Below are 16,737 nucleotides of genomic sequence, written 5' to 3'. Positions count from 1 at the left end.
AAGTCCATAAGGAAACATCCTTTTAATTATTTTTAAGGTTGCTAAAAACACACATATATGTATATATTTTATATACAATGTATTTACTTATATTCATTATTTATATTAAATGGAGTTACCTCACATGCAGTGAGAATGTTCACACTCCTTCCCCGACTCCAGGAACCATAGGCTATCTGAAGAAGAAACCTGTGCCAAGCAAGAGAGACACCTCTCCTTAGAGTTATTGATCAAGGGATCCACAAGACTCCCAAAACATGATAGGCTATTGTCATCCCCTTGGGTGTTTCATAGAACTTGAAGGTAAGACTACTGCTTAAGACATCACATACTTTGGTCTTGAGATTTGGGGAATCACACTGATGCTGACTTGGAAAACTCCTCTCTGAGGGGAAGATCTCATATTCTCAAGCTGCCAGAGGAAAAACACTATTGACAAGTCTACCTAGCTGTAAAGCCTGAAAACCATACTACAAGATACTTTCAGTGGAGCAGTAGTGGAACTGTTATCTTGGGGTTAAAATAGCTGCCTCATTGGAATTAAGTCCCCAGTAGGGAGTAACTCATTCCTGGTACTATATATGTAGCAACGAATTATAGTTGGAAAGGTCATAGACCCTAGAGGAAAACCTACTACTGAGATTTTCCTAAATTAATATAATCTCTAACTGTATTCTAAATATTTATCCTAACCTTCATGCATAAGTATACTTCTGCCTGTAACAGACAGAGGTTACCACAGAGATCCAAAACAAGGCAAAAAGTTATCATGGTATGCCAAGCTCTAATTGGGGTATTTACTACAAACACCACCCCTATGTCAAAGCTCCAACTGGGACATTTACCACAAACACCACCCCTATTTCAAAGCTAAGGGAACATCACAAAAGGAGGGAAGAAACATTGCAAGAAGCAAAGGACAAGAATGAAGGCTGGAAGATAGTGTCTTCTAGAGAGGGCAGGGATGCTGCACTCATAAAGATTCAGCAAAATGTTTGCCTGGACAAGACCACACCTGTGAACAGGCTAGAGTGGATGTGGAAAAAACTTAAGTAGGTCCCATCATTAAATAAAATGCTACAATTAGTCAATGGCTGCTGAGGGAAGGAGAATCCGTTTCCTCTGGGGACAAGCCCCTAGGTAGCTGTCCTAATCTTACATGGATAGCTCCAAACAAGCATACATATGAGAGCAACACTCACTGGACTCTGTAGGTTCTGTAAAAATAATAATTATAGAAGAAATGGTCAAGAATTTGAGAGAAGTGGAGCAACATGGAGTTGGGGGAGAGGTGGAAATGATGTAAACATGGTATACTCATGAATACAATTCCAAAATAATTAAAATAAAAGCTTAAAAAAGAAAGCATGAACCTCTTTTTTCCATAATAAATAACAAAAATAGCAAAAGCAAGCCCAAAACTTGAAGAGAACCAGACGCAGAAACTCGGTCCAGATTTTCCTTTTAATAGACAGTCCAGTGAAATGCAATTATCTTTTTAGACTCAAGTGCTTTTCAGTGAGTCTTTTGGCTTTATGTTTCATTTATTGCTTTATGAAGATAGTAAAAATATTTATAGAATTGTTAATGCTGAAATGCAATGGATGGCCTTCTGCTCTACACATTCATCTATCCTGCCATTCTCATTGGTGGATCCGTCGATGGCTTTGTTCTGAGAAAAGTGGGAAGCGGTTTGGTTTTCTCAGGAAAAGAGAACTTTTAGTTTCTATTTCCTTGATTTCTATGTATAATTTTAGAATAGTAATAACAGGGTTTCAAAATTTTCATCAGAGAGTTGGTTATGTTAGCACAAACTTGCGATCCTAATCTCAGAAAGCTGAGGCAGGAGGAGACTAAACTGGGGTCAGACTGAACTGCATAGAGAATCTCTGTCTCCAACCAACCAACCAACCAACCAGCCAGCCAGGCAGGCAGCCAGGCAGCCAACTAGCCAGCCAGCCAGCCAACCAGCCAGCCAGCCAGCCAGCCAGCCAGCCAGTCAGCAACCAACCAACCAACCAACCAACCAACCAACCAACCAACCAACCAACCAAGTACATTCTCCCAATTTGGAAACTTTGATGGTATTACTATGTCTTGATTTTTCCTTTTTTTCTTACTTCCACTCTCAAATTGTGCCCAAATAGGAACTGAGACCATTCGTGAACATGAGATCTCAGAAGGTAATGGTCCTGGACCTTGGGAGTTACAGCCATAACCACGAGGAAAGAAGCAGAACCCAAGACTGGATAGAAGGCAAGCTAAGAAAAATAGTTACCAAAACCAAAGAACATGGGACTTTTACGATGTAAGATCCACTAAGCCTATACTTCAAACCCTTGTTTCTGTACTTCCATCTGAAAGAAATGCAGAGATTTCCGTTTTAGCACCACAGAACAACAGAGGTCTCTTCCCCACAGGGCTAGCGGTGTCTCACCCAGTCCAAAGTCAGATTTAGTCATACACTGTGGACGCACTTGGTAGAGTAAGTTTCATTACTAGTTGTAACTGGATTCCATGTAAGAATTCAGAAGCCAGAAATATGAAGTCTGCTGAGACTCTTTCTTCACTCGTACTGCCACATCCTATTAGCCACCAAATTTTATTAGTTTTCTAAAACAATTATTTATGCCTTAAATCTTGAATAAATTTTCTCTCTTCTTCAAGATAACATTGAAAATCTTAGATATGACATGCAAAGTCATGTACAGTCCTCATTAAATTATCAAAATAATTCACTTGAGTGGAATCACTGCACATTTTGGACTGAAGTGGAAACTTAATTAAAATCATTTTAACACACTGGAAACAACAATTTCTGATAAGAAAATAATCAAGGTATCCTTGAAAAGTTACTTTAAAAAATAGAATGTTTAGCACATAAAGTTACCAGCAAAAGAGTGAAAGAGAAAAAAACAGACACCCTTATAATTAGCGAAATTAAACTAACATAATATTGTAAACATTTGAAGATGGAGCATATTCCATAGTTTTATGTCAAGGAACTATAATATTTAACAATTCTGCTTTAAGCTTTTTAATTTAGGGAGATGTTTAATCCACTGAAGAGATCTTATAATGTTGTAGTATTCTAATTTCCCCAGAGACATAAATGTTTCCCACAGACTACATTAAGTAAGATTTGCCAAAAATAAATAAAAGCATCAGGATTTGACCTTTGATTTCTCTGTGCAATACACACAGACAGCTGAAGGAGCAATATTATTAATATTATTTATTAATGATTTGTTATTTAATAATAATAATAAATATTATTAATAATATTCTGCTTTCACATTATATTTAATTTGACTTCTTGTCTTTTTTAACTTCAGTTCACATTTATGTTCGTCATGTTAGGTGGATTTATTCATAATCTGTCAGAGGAGATGTATTTTAAACATGACCCTCAGTAGAGATAATCCAAATTAAGGAGAATTCATATGCAAGCGACCAAAAATCAGCATAGGCCAACAATAAGACCATCCATGAGCAATGCACACTCGCCTGTTACTTGATGCTGTTTACACCGTGGTACAAAGGAGGTTTAAGGAAAGCCCCTCTTATCAGTGAATGTGGGTATAGCTCAGGGGAAACAAGCGACTTCCCCGTGCTCGCATAAAAAGATGGATAAGAGAAACATGGAGACTTCTGTAAATAAACCACACTCTCCTAAGAGTCGCATTCTTTAGATCTACATCTGTCAGAAGATATATCTAGAATCCTCAGAAGCATCACACCCAGGCATGCATTTTAATATTAATATAGATGCTAACACACTCTTAAGACATTTTTTTTTTTTTTCAAAACGTGGGGATATACTCAAGTCTGACACACTAGTAAGACTGAAGTAGATTTCTTAGGGATTATTTGGGATTCTGTCTCTATTATGCATACTTCTTTTTTAAACTAATCACAGCAGTTTTTATTTATTCTATTTGATACTAGGGGACTTGTATGGAAAAGAGTAAGGGATGTCTTCAAATTCTCCATTCTAAAGGAGAAATTAAAGATTAAAATTGACAAGGCTAGAAAATGACTCGGTGGTGGGTAAAGTGTCTTATCTGCCACCCTCTTGTAAGCATGAAGGCCTGAGTTGGGATTCCTGTCAACCATGTAAACAGCAGAGTAGTAGCAGCATTTATAATCTCAGCTTTTGTGGGGTTGGGGTGGGTGGAGACAGATGGATTCCTGAGGCTCTTTAGACAGACTGCCTAGCCAAATGAGTGAACTGAATGATCTCCAGGCTCAGCAAGAGACAGTCTCAAGAAATAAGGGGGAGTATGGTCAATGGGCACATTCAGCACTGACCTCTGACCTACACACACACGCACACACACACACACACACACACACACACACACACACACACACACATTATACCCACAGAAACAAATATATATTTGATGAAATGTGAAGAAAGTAACATTGGTAAAATGCATCTTACAATGCTGGTTGTTAGTATTCCAAAAAATCATTTCTGCTGCTCATGTCCACAATGATGGTGATTATTACACTTAAGACTCCTTTGAGCATTCATTAGATCTTCATCATACAGGGAATGTAGCAGGAGTGTGCTAGCTCTCCAATCAACTGAAGTTCAGCTACTTCTCGGGCACACAAGTAATGTGCTTTCCCAACCTATGTGTACTTATGCACATTTAGCTGTGTTCTATGGTTATAAACGTAGAGTAAGGATTTGAGGTTTAGCAGTTCAATAGTAGAGAAAATTCAAGGCAGTGAAGAAAAGAAAGTATTTGAGAGTGTCTACTACATAACTAATCTTGCATAGACAGTTTTATTTATTCTATTGGAAGATGGATGCTTGAGTTAAAATAGTTCCCTGGGACCTACCATCGGGAAGTGGCAGAGTTGAACTTTGCCCCAGGGCTATTGATTTCAGAGGTTGCCATTCACACCTTTCATGTAATACATGGCCAACTTCTAACACCAGGGGTAGGATGGTAATCTGCGTATGGTAAACTCTAAAATGTGTTTTGTTTACTGGAAATTTAACAATTTTCATTTAATTAACCTTCTGACGATGAAGAAAATTATCTCTGTAAAAAGATTCTGTGACTTGACTCTTATTTCTTATCATCACCTCCATTTCATCTATGTTGTTACAAATGACCCAATTTAATTACTTATTATGGTTAAAGAATAGATTTGTGTGTTTTTTCCTTAAGGGAACATTAAGTGTTTGAGAAGACTGATATATTTATTCTTCTTTAAGTATTATATAATATACACATGTATTGAAACAACATATGGCACCCATAAACATATATAATTATTTTGCTTCTGTGTTTTAATTTTTAAAAAGAGGCCATGAATTTCAAAGAGAGCAGAGGGGTAAAAGGGAGGGCCTAGAGGGAAGAAAGGGAGAGGGAAATGATGTAATTATACTGTAATCACAAAAAATAAAATAAAAAAGAGGAAAATCTGAATTTAAAATAACAAAAAGATTCTAACGGATATTATCACAGTAAAGTCCATTACATTTTAAAGACCACTATCTGGTCCCTGCTCCTTCCTTGGCCTATTACTAGTTAGTCTTAGGCACCTAGCATAAGCAAGATTGAGACCAGCAACATAGACTTACACTCCTTGCAATTATTTGAAAACATTAAGTTAAGATGGAGCCTCCTGCCTTTATGGGTGATAACATCCTTCCATCCTTTATGGGTGATAACATCCAAGTGAAGGATAATGAGTTGGCTCCTAAGAGTACCTCAGAGGAACCTTAGTGTTTTCTTAGATACTCTGTAGACATGTGGCAAGAGATTTGGCTTAGATTTGTGAATATTTTGTTTTTAGTGCTCAGCTCTTAATGTGTGGTTCACAATATAACAGCTTTGACTCTGGTCATTAATACAACACTCGATTCTTTGAGAAACAAGGTCAAGTTATTGAAGTATGGAAGTACTGTTTCTGTCCTCTGCCTACACTATACACAACAGCCACAGCTCATGAAACCATGCCATCTGCTTGCTTGAGCTGCATGTACTTGGCTGTGAGGGGACTAGCAATAAGAAACCTCAGACACTGAGGTATGTTCACCAAGGACTGGGGGCACAAAAATAAATCATAACGAGAATCCCAGAGTCACACGTCATTGAGGCACCAACAAAAGAACAAAAACCAAACATTTAAAGAGATATATTCTTTAGAGCTTTTTTTTCAATGAAGCTGTGGAAAGGGGTCCACTTGCTTGTTCTCTGAACCGATAAAAAAAAAGTGCAGGGGAAAAGAACAGGAAAAAAATTACTAGAAGAGGAAAACAGAAAAAAAAAGGTGGTGGTGGTGGTGGTGGTGGTGATGGTGGTGGTGGTGGTGGTGAAGGCCTTTCTGGTCTGGAAAAAATCTTATTAAGAAGGAAACAAATGTCAACAACGGGGACACACAATTCTCACAGAACATTATTTCTGAGTTGACCTTGGGTTGGAGAAAAACTAAATGTGTAAATGTGGCTAGTCATTAAAACTAAGTTAAAATCATTTTGGCAGGTTTTTTTTTCCCTCTCTTTTCTTTCCTTGCCTTTAGATTTTCTTTTATTTTTTAAAGTACTTTTTGCTGCTGTGATGAAATACCATCACTGAAAGCAATTTAAGGAAGAAAGAATTTGGTTTGGATTATGGTTCCTAAGGGCTGGAGTCCACAGCACCAGGCATAGCATGGCAGTGTCTGGTGGGATTGGGAAGCTGGTAGATGTGGTGATATTTGATTTGTGCTGAAATGTGATATTTGTATTTAATAAATAAAGTTTGCCTGGAGATCAGAGGTCATAGCAAGCCATAAACAGAAGTCAGGCTTCTGGTAGCACGTGCCCTTAATCTGGTCACATGGCAGGCTGAGTCTCTGTATGTTCAAGGACACAACCAAACATGGTGACACATGCCTTTAATCCCAGTACCAACCATAGAGACCTGGAGGTCTGTATAGACAGGCAGTGATGAGGAAGTGATGTGGCTGGTCTTAGAGCCAATGAGAAGGCAGAATAGGAAGGCAACAAAAGCTCTCTCTTGGGAAGTTACGGCGTGGTGGTAAGCTAAGGTTAGTCAGTGGCTCTTCTCTGTTTCTCTGATCTCTTCAGCTATTACCCCTGTATTTGGCTCTGTATTTCTTATTTAATAAGACTGTTTAGAAATTCGTCAACAGTTAGATCCCATTTTACCTGAACACAGGAAAAACAGAATGAGGACAGAGAGTGGAGGAAGGTGATCAACCCTCAAAGGCCATCCCCCAGTTTCTTACTCCCTCTGCACCTCTTGAAGGTTCCATAACATCTCCCAAACAGTGCCACCAGCTGAAGATCAAGTGTTCAAATGCATGAGCCTATGGGGGACATTTCTCATTCAAACCAGAACAATGGGGCCATTTAACAACAAAGAAACCCTTTGAGACAGTAGAAAAGAGCACAATTTCAATTTTAAAACAGCCCCCAAAGCACACTACTTCTTATAGTGTTCTTTTGTACAGACTATCTGATGGCTCCAATTCAATTAAAAAAACTACTTAATTTATCATCAAGAATAAATGTGTGAAATATGAAATTAATGTTTGAAATTGTACAGTATTATCAAATGTCTATTTTTTTAGAAACCTTTGACTCTTATCTTTGCAGTTATCGCCCCATAGACAAGCAATGAACCCTTTGCAACCTGACCTTAGACCTCAGACTTCCTAGAGAAGTTAATTTTTTTTTTTAAAAAGGAAGGGTCAAGAGTTAAGCTTCATATATATTCCAGACTAGAGTGCAAATGTAGCTGGACCCTGGGAGGCTATCCGGTCTCCATCCCATCTTTGTTTTTAGTACTCCTCAAGTGACACTCAGGCACACAGTAAGTTCTTTGTCTCCCATCTGGTGAACTCCACTGGTGGTCTCTCCACGGATAACGTGGATTGGTCTCTGCCCGTGGCATATTGCATGCTAATTTGAAACTTCTGGCATCTCACTCCCTTTTGTTGATGCTGCTGTTATTTCAAACACTGCTGTAGGTGTGTTTAGGGGGAGGGATTTTCCTTTCGAAGCTAGTGATTATTTCTTTTACTTTTTTCTTCTAGAAAAGTGCTCTATGAGGGGCGGGAGAGACAGCTCAAAGGTTAAGAGCACTAGTTGCTGTTGCAGAGGATCCAGGTTCAGTTCCCATCACCCATGTGGTGCTTCAGAATCATCTGCAACTCCAGTTGCAAGGGATCCAATGCCTTCTGCACCTGCATACTCACATACCAATAATAATAATAATAATAATAATAATAATAATAATACATCTAATGAAACTAAAATTAAAAGTGCTCTATAATTTATAAAAGATAATGAAGTAAAGCATGAGGATATGAGAGGCAGGAAAAGAAGAAGAGAAGGCTGTTCATTTGTGAGAGGTCCTCATGTTTGTCATGGGGGAACTCTGGTATGGAAGAATCTTAAAATGAAAACTGGAATTAAAGTTTGAGATAGAAACAAGTCAATGATTGAAAGTTTTCACGAGTTTATCTATGAAGCTGGAATTATCAATACACTTGCTTACCATACACTTGGTCCATAAATGAGGCCACATTGGACCACACCACAGTGCCTTGTCTTGTGTTAAATAAGAGATCAGTGAATTCAGTTGTTCCTTGCTGCCTGACTCTCACCACGCTTACCTAGTCAAAGACTGCCTCACTGTGCTCCTCAGCTATATCTCACAGCTTTAGAGAGCCAAGAACTGACCTCAGACCAGGTCCTGTCAAGTATTCTCATGTTCCTACTCCATCTGCAAAATGCCAGAATAATGAGTGATACATGCCAGGACAGTATCAGGTAAACAAGTTGTTCTAACTCTCTTGCAGAGCATGGCTGGGTTTCCTTAGGGAAGATACCATGAAGTTCCTTCCGTCATTTTGATATCTAAGCAGCAATTATAACTTGTGGGATTTCAATTTTGTCTGATCATTTGTTTAGTTCCCTCTCTCTTCTCTGTTCCTCCTAATGTGTTGTATATGTTAGTTCAGCTCTTCCTAGAATCCGTTTAGGCTGTAGTGTGTTTGGTTGGAAAGTTGTATCTATTGATGTCACCAATGAGTATCTTCTGCATTAGATTAAAGCGTCTCAAACAAGGCCATGCCATCAAGTTTTAAGCCACTGCTAAAGAGAATATGCAAGTACTTTCTGAAGAAAAAATACTATTTCTTAAACTAAGAATTATGTATTACTTCTAAAATTGCAACTGTGTGGAGTATGGGGAGATGGGTTCATGATAGCAATGTATCCTGTTCTTCCAGAGGAACCTGGTTCAGCTCCCAGTACCCTTGTTAGGTGGCTCACAACCCTTGTAATTACAATGCCAGGGCACTGGACCCTATAATCAGCCACATATAGGTAGTGTGCACATGCACGTACACACACACACACACACACACACACACACACACACACACACACACACACTGCTCCCCTCAAGAGCCATAAACTATCTAACAGTAACCTAGTGCCAGGCATGGGTCATCTCTCTTGGAGTTGTTGGTCAGGGGAACCCAAGAGACTCCAAAAACAGCATTCACTAGTGCTGTTGTTCTTTATTGCTTTCAAGAAATTGAAAGCAAGGCCCTATTACTGAAGATACTGTCTACTTTGGACACAGGACATGAAAAAATGGAGCTGGAATTAACCTGGAAGCCTGCTCTCCAAGGATTAACTCTTAGAGTATCTGAAGTTTCCATGTAAGGTGCCATGGGAGAAACTCAGTCAGTAGTCCTACCCAGCTGTAAAGCCTAAAGACCACAACAATGCCCATCACAAAATACTTCTGATGGTGCAACAATAGCACTTATGTTTGGAGTAAGCCAAAGCTGTCTAATTGGACTTAATGCCCAGCAAATAGGAGGAGGAGAAAGAGGAGGAGGAGGACGACGACGACGACGACGACGAGGAGGAGGACGAGGAGGACGAGGAGGAGGAAATTCATGCCTTATATTGTAAAACTAGCCCACTACCTGTGATTGGTCAGGTCACAGACCCTGGAGAGAACCTGCTATTGCCACTTTCCTAAATCAGTATAATTTCTAACTTCATTCTAAATACTGACCCCTAGACCCATTGATAAGAGTAGCTTTCACTACTCATCAAAGACATTTCTTTTTGCAGCAAAGAGAGATCACAGAAAGCTACAACTGGTCAAAATGCAGAGAACAACAGACCATGGGGTTCCCAACCCCAGTAGTTACATATAAAATAACCCATACACCTAAGGCTCAGGGACCATCACACAAGACGGGGTGGGAAGAGTATAACATCCAGAGGACCATGATGTGTGCTGTGAGATGATGCTGTCTTCTGTATATGACAGGGAAGCTATATCCAGAAAAGTGTAAATAATATGGCTGCCTAAGCAAGACCTGAAAATTGGCAACACCGTTTGACATCCAACACATATGGGGCTAAAAATTTCACAAGGCCCCTCTCTCTTCCCTAGATGAAGAGCTGTAGGAAATCAATGTCCGCTGAGACTAAGAGATCCAGTCTTCTCCAGGGATGAGCCCACTGATAGGTCTAATGCCAGGATAAACGCAACACTAAGTGGACTCAGTAGGATGTGTGTGTGTGTGTGTGTGTGTGTGTACTTCTGTACTATATACATAGTATATATGTACACATATATGTATATTTATAAATGTAATAATAACAATTAAAGAAAATGATCGTGACTTTGAGAGGAAGTTGGGGGAGGCACAGGTGAGATTGTAGAAGAACAGAGAGCTGGGAATGATGTAAATACAATTCTCATGTGTGAAATTCTCAAAAGAAAATTTTCAAAAGAAAGAAACATGGATCTCAAAACTATAAAACCCTCTAGAAGAAAATCCAGGAGAAAGTCTTGAGGACTTTATTTTGGATTGAGACTTGTTAATATCTTACTTCAGGCACTGAAGACTTCAGCAAAATTGTTTCCTCTGTGTCAGACATTACTAAGCCAATGAAAACCCAAAGAACAGGCTTGGAGCAAATGTTTTGTATAACAAATAGCTGATCAGGGTGCTGTATCTCGCAACCATGAAGAAAATTCAAACCCAATAATAAGAAAGATAATGCCCAATTACAAAGAGGTTGTAATATATGAACAGACATTTTGCTAAAGATACACAGATGGTAAATTAGCCCACAAATAAAAATGCAAGATCATTAGTCATCAGAGAAATGAGGATTAAAATCATGATGTGATGCCAGGAGAATATTTAAGACTTAAAACAATGAAGAATATAAATGCTGAGGAGGAAACGAAGGGACTGGAAATACCATCCACGGCTGGCAGGAATAAAGTGTGGCAGTCTTTGGAAAGGAAGTAGTTGTTTCATTTATGTTCAAGAAACTTTTCCCAGACTTCTTCCTGTGTAAAAACCTATGTTCACCTAACATATATGAGAATGTTTACCACTACTACATTTCAACTTGTCCAAAACTTGAAATGACTTCTTTCCAATCTAGTGAATGTATAACCACATCTCCATACAGTGGAATATTACTCAGTAATGAGATAAAACCAATGACTCGCTCAGAACATGTGGGTCCTAAATGTATTCTGCTAAAGAAACAAGGATAGTTGTAAAACTCTCGCCAATTATTCTGTTTATGTGATAAGTCTATGAGCCCCAAATGGCACCACAATTCTACAACCTCAGCACTTCAGAGTCCAAAGCCAGAGTAAGTTTGAGGCCAGCCTGGCTACTAGCAAATGTGAATTTAGCCTGGGCTGCAAGTGAGACCCTGTCTCAAAAACAAAACAAAACAAAACAAACAAAAACCAAGCAAACAAACAAACAAGCCTCCGTTAGAGCAGCGGTTCTCAACTTCCTAGTGCTGTGACCCTTTAATACAGTTCCTCATGTTGTGGTGACCACTCCAACCATAAAATCATTTTTTGTTGCTGCTTCATAACTGTAATTTTGTTACAGTTATGAAAGTAAACAGTTGTATTTCCAGATAGTTTTAGGCAAACCCTGTGAAAGGGTCATTCACCCTCCAGAAGGGTCATGACCCACAGGTTGAGAACCACCCTGTAGAATGAATGCACTAGATGTTGTCGGGAAAATTGAAACATTTGGCTCAAAGGATACAGGAAAACACTGTGTACAGGAGAATAAAATCTTGTATTTAAAAAAAAATACTTTTTGTCTATACTTTCTCACCTCTTATCATTTTCATCTTTATCATTTTCCACTAAAAGTTTTATGCATTTGACACTGTCATGTTTATACACAATGTACTGTGAGCACATTCAACATTCACTACCCTCTAGTTTTGGTGCCTGTCCTGGATCTCGCTCTGTAGACCAGGCTGGCCTCGAACTCCACAGAGATCGGCCTGGCTCTGCCTCCCGAGTGCTGGGATTAAAGGCGTGTGCCACCACCACCCAGCTCACCACCCTCTTTTACCCTCCCCTCACACTGCCCCCTCACTCTTTCCAGCTAGTCCCCCTCTTCCCCTCCCTTCTTTCTTTTCATTTTCTCTTCCCTCTTCCCTCTACTATTCCCACCTCTTCTCCTCCTCTCCCATTCCTTCTCTTCTCCTTTCCCCCTCCCTTTCCCTCTTCCTTTTTTTTTTTATTCCTGTCCTGTGCAGGCAGTTACAGATTCTGTGCCTCAGGGCTTACAACGCTGATGTCAGATGTAGAAGATAGCACCCCATTAAATTCTCCATCATCATCATCCATCAAGCTTATTACAGAGAACTGGTAAGAAATATGAATATGTCCAGAGTAGGGCAATGAATGGTGCAGAAAGTGGAATCCAGACCATAGAAACAGTTCGATCACAGGAAAACATCAGCCTAGACGATGAGGAAATGTTCATCCCGCGTCATTAGTGCCACCTACATCATTCAACAGGTGCTTCTGAAAAGACCAAATGTGTTGTGTATAAAACAATTGTCTACTTAGGGCTGATGGTTTTCTTCTGTGATAGACCTTTTTACATATAAATATGTCACATCAATGGAGATTTTTGTTGTTACTTTTTCTTTTTTTTTTTGGTCTTTATGGGGATCTATCCTTTTGAGGGGCCTCGAGCATGATTGCTTTTGCCTTGGGATACTTGTTAGTGAATCAAACTATACAAAAGGCATTAGAAATTCTCAGTAGGTAAACTTTCTGCGAAAAAATGATACACCAAAGCCAGATACACCAAAAAAAATGATACACCACCTTGCTCCACACAATGTTATCCAAACTAACTTCTCAGAAAGGTCTTCACCTAAAATAAAGGCATTTGCTTGGTGCTGGTACTTCCATTGTCTTGTCTTGTATCTAGATAGCTATTTTGTGAGCCTAGCCTTTAATGGCTGAGCCATCCCCCCATCCCTAGATAAGTACCTTGTAATGAAGACTCTTTCCAGTGATCTCTTGATGTATCCACAAGGCATCACTCTTCTTAGCAAGTAAAAGCCTGGACCCAACAGCAGAGTGCTCTTCAGAAGCTCTAAGGATAGAAAACAGAAAAGTGGTGTAAGTTTTCACCAGCTGGTCAGGTCATATTGTACATTTATTTTGATGTTTAAAGAAGGGTGATAATAAACATGAGGACATTTTAAGCAAGAAAAAAAATAAGATTAGTCTGGTAACAGAGTTTAAAGATATTCAGCCACTAGGGTAGAAAGTCATCTAGTATTTCATATTAGCAGTGGAATAAAAAGGATGTGTGATTTGTATCTTAACTGCATATAGATGTCTATTTCAATAACAAGGTGCAAGGACATCAGTGTAAGGTTCTGGATTCTTTGACAAGGTTACTGTTTTATCACTAAGATGACAAATGCAGGAACAGGGATCTGCCCAGGAGAAGAAAAACTGCTCTCTTGAGTCTATGTTCTATCTTCATGGCTGTTGGAATCCAGGAGCTAAAATCAGGGAACATCTGACATTCCAGACTGATATCTTCAACTACCCTATCTTGAGGATATTTGGGCTCTGTTACTAGAAATGTGAGAAGCTACACTTATAAAGTCTTACCAACATGACTGCATAAACATTAGCTGAACAAGGACAACAGCAGTAGACATGCTAAGAGGGATGGCCAAAAGTCCAGGAGGCCTCAACAGTACCCAAGGACAACAGACAGCTAAGGAACAGCAGGAAAAATAGTCTTCTCCATGGAAGAGCACACCAACTGGTTATCCAATAATACTAAATGGCAGCCCTGAAAACACATATACAAGTAAGATTATACAGACTGAGGAGGTTATGTTCATATTACATATATGGAAATATATATGCTGTACGTATATGCATACAATGACAATGAAAAATAGACCATGAATTTGCAAAAGTACAAAGAAAATTATATGGGAGGGTTTGGAGCAAGGAAAGGGAAGGGTAAATGATATATGTCTGCTACAATCTCAAAATTCAGAATAAAAGAAACAGAAATTCCAACCTTATCATGAGTAGTTATTTGAAAGACCTTAGGTAAATTTCTTCATTATTTCCTAGGCCTACACATGGCCTAGACTCTACTCCTCTGTCCCTTTCAAAGTCTTTGATTTGGTCTGAGGATTTGAGGCCATCCTTTGGCACATAAACAGATGCATCTGAAATCCAAAGAAGCCAGTTTTTAAAATCAAGCTTTCATCTAGATTCTATGCCCTACCACTGGTAGCAAAAACATAAGATAATAGAAAGATACTTGGCATAAGATTGGTACTCATTTGACGTGATTATATAGTGTTATTATACCCAAACGATATTTCCTTGAAAATAACATTTAAAGAGTTTTTATGCAAAAAATCCACAGTAGAAAAATTATTAAATTTTGATTGCTTAACATAAAACTGAGGAGAAATTAATGGAATGATTATATGCTGTCTGTCCTTCCTCAGAAGAATTTTCACTGTTTGTAAACAGAAGTGATACAGGCTTGGGAACAACTTTGTTGCCACTGGGTATACTATATACTTATTTTACAATTCACCATGTTCCCCAAATCATAAGTTCATTAACTTGAATAAGGTTATCTTCTATGTCCCAGCAACTCCTGAGGCACACAGTGTCTACTTGGGGGAATTCATCTCAGTTTATTTAAGTGTGGATAGTCAAACTGTCAGGATGAGCACTCAAATTGGTGGTGCTGTTCACGTAAAACCTGCTTTCCATATCTGGCTTGTGACTTATTTTGCATCACAAATGATTGTATTAGTTGTTTTGTATTTCATGAACGTGTCTTTGTTAATTTAAAATAACATGCAGTTGTAATTTGTACACCTTTTATCCATAAACAGTTTAACATTCCCCAACAGAGCAAATCACTTGAAACAAATGAGAAATGTGAAGTACAAACAAGATATTTTATTTAAAACAGTGTGTGCGTTTTCCTTCTTAATTTGTATGCAGTTTTGTTTAGATTCTCTCAGATGTGATTGGCCTGAGGTCCTCTTGACTGAACTTGACCCTCCTCTACCTGCCTGACAGTGTTGTTGACTCTAAGCATTTGTGTACTTTTAGCTGCCTACAAATGATGACTTTCTCTTTCCTCTAATCTGGGTTATTACCTGAGTTATTGCATTCACATGTCCTTTTTACCTCTAGCCTGGAATATCTCCTCTTTTACACGGGACGATTCTGCATCTTCTCCATGCCTCCCATTCCATCAGACTTCTTTATATTCCAGTAGCTCACTTTTCGTCTGCACTTGACCATGGATACCCTTCCAGTTGAAAGGCTAAATGGCAGGTTATTTTTCTTTTAAGACCAAAGGCTGAGATTCTAAAACACAATGGTAATTTTATTATAAAATTGAATTAACAGACAACACCACCAATCATACCAAGCTGATAGTTGATAAATGCATCCTGCCTTAGTTACTGTTCTATTGCTGTGAAGAGACACTATGACCAAGGAAACTTATAGAAGAATTAACTGGGGGCTTGCGTACATTTTTCAGAGAGTGAGTCCATGATCATCATGGTGGAAAGCATAGCAGCAGGCCAGTAGGCATGGTGCTGGAGCAGTAGCTGAGAGCTTGCTTCTTATTTTTAAGTTAGAAGCAGAGAGAGAGAGAAGAGGGAGGGAGGGAGAGAGGGAGGGAGGGAGAGAGGGAGGAAGAAGGAGGGAGGGAGAGAAAGAGAGAGAGAGAGACAGAGAGAGACTAACTGGGAATGGCATGGCATGGGCATTTGAAAACTCAAAGTCCACTCCCAGTGACTCATCTCCTCTAACAAGGCCACACCTCCTAATCATTCCCAAAACAATCCCACAAACTGGGCAACAAGCATTCAAATACATGAGGCTGAGAGGCAGGCCCATTCTTGTTTAAACCACCATACATCTGACGATAAGATTCATTCTTTGATATCAAATTAACAACACAATAAAGTGAGTCATGCACTATTTTGGATCCCAGGTTTATGCAAAAGATGCATTATTTACCGGCTAGGCTTTTTGCCAAGCAGACATAAACTAGAGTCTTCTGAGAGGAGGGGACCTCAAGAGAGATAACGCCCCACATAGGACCAGCCTTTAGGCATGCCTGTGGGCGGTTCCTTCATTAATGATTGACACGAGAGGGACCAGTCCACTGCAGGCTGTGCCACCCCGGTGCAGTTGGTCCTGGGGTATATAAGAAAGCAAACTAAGGACCAGAAGCCCAACTGCACCGGGGTGGCACAGCCTGCAGTGGGCTGGTCCCTCTCGTGTCAATCATTAATCAAGGAACCGCCCACAGGAAGGGGAGGAAGCAGCAGAGAGCTAGGGAGGCCCACGGAGATCC

The sequence above is a fragment of the Peromyscus leucopus genome, chromosome 13, assembly GCF_004664715.2.
Source record: "Peromyscus leucopus breed LL Stock chromosome 13, UCI_PerLeu_2.1, whole genome shotgun sequence".
In the NCBI taxonomy this organism is placed as follows: Eukaryota; Metazoa; Chordata; class Mammalia; order Rodentia; family Cricetidae; genus Peromyscus; species Peromyscus leucopus.
This window is presented reverse-complemented; position numbering follows the sequence as displayed.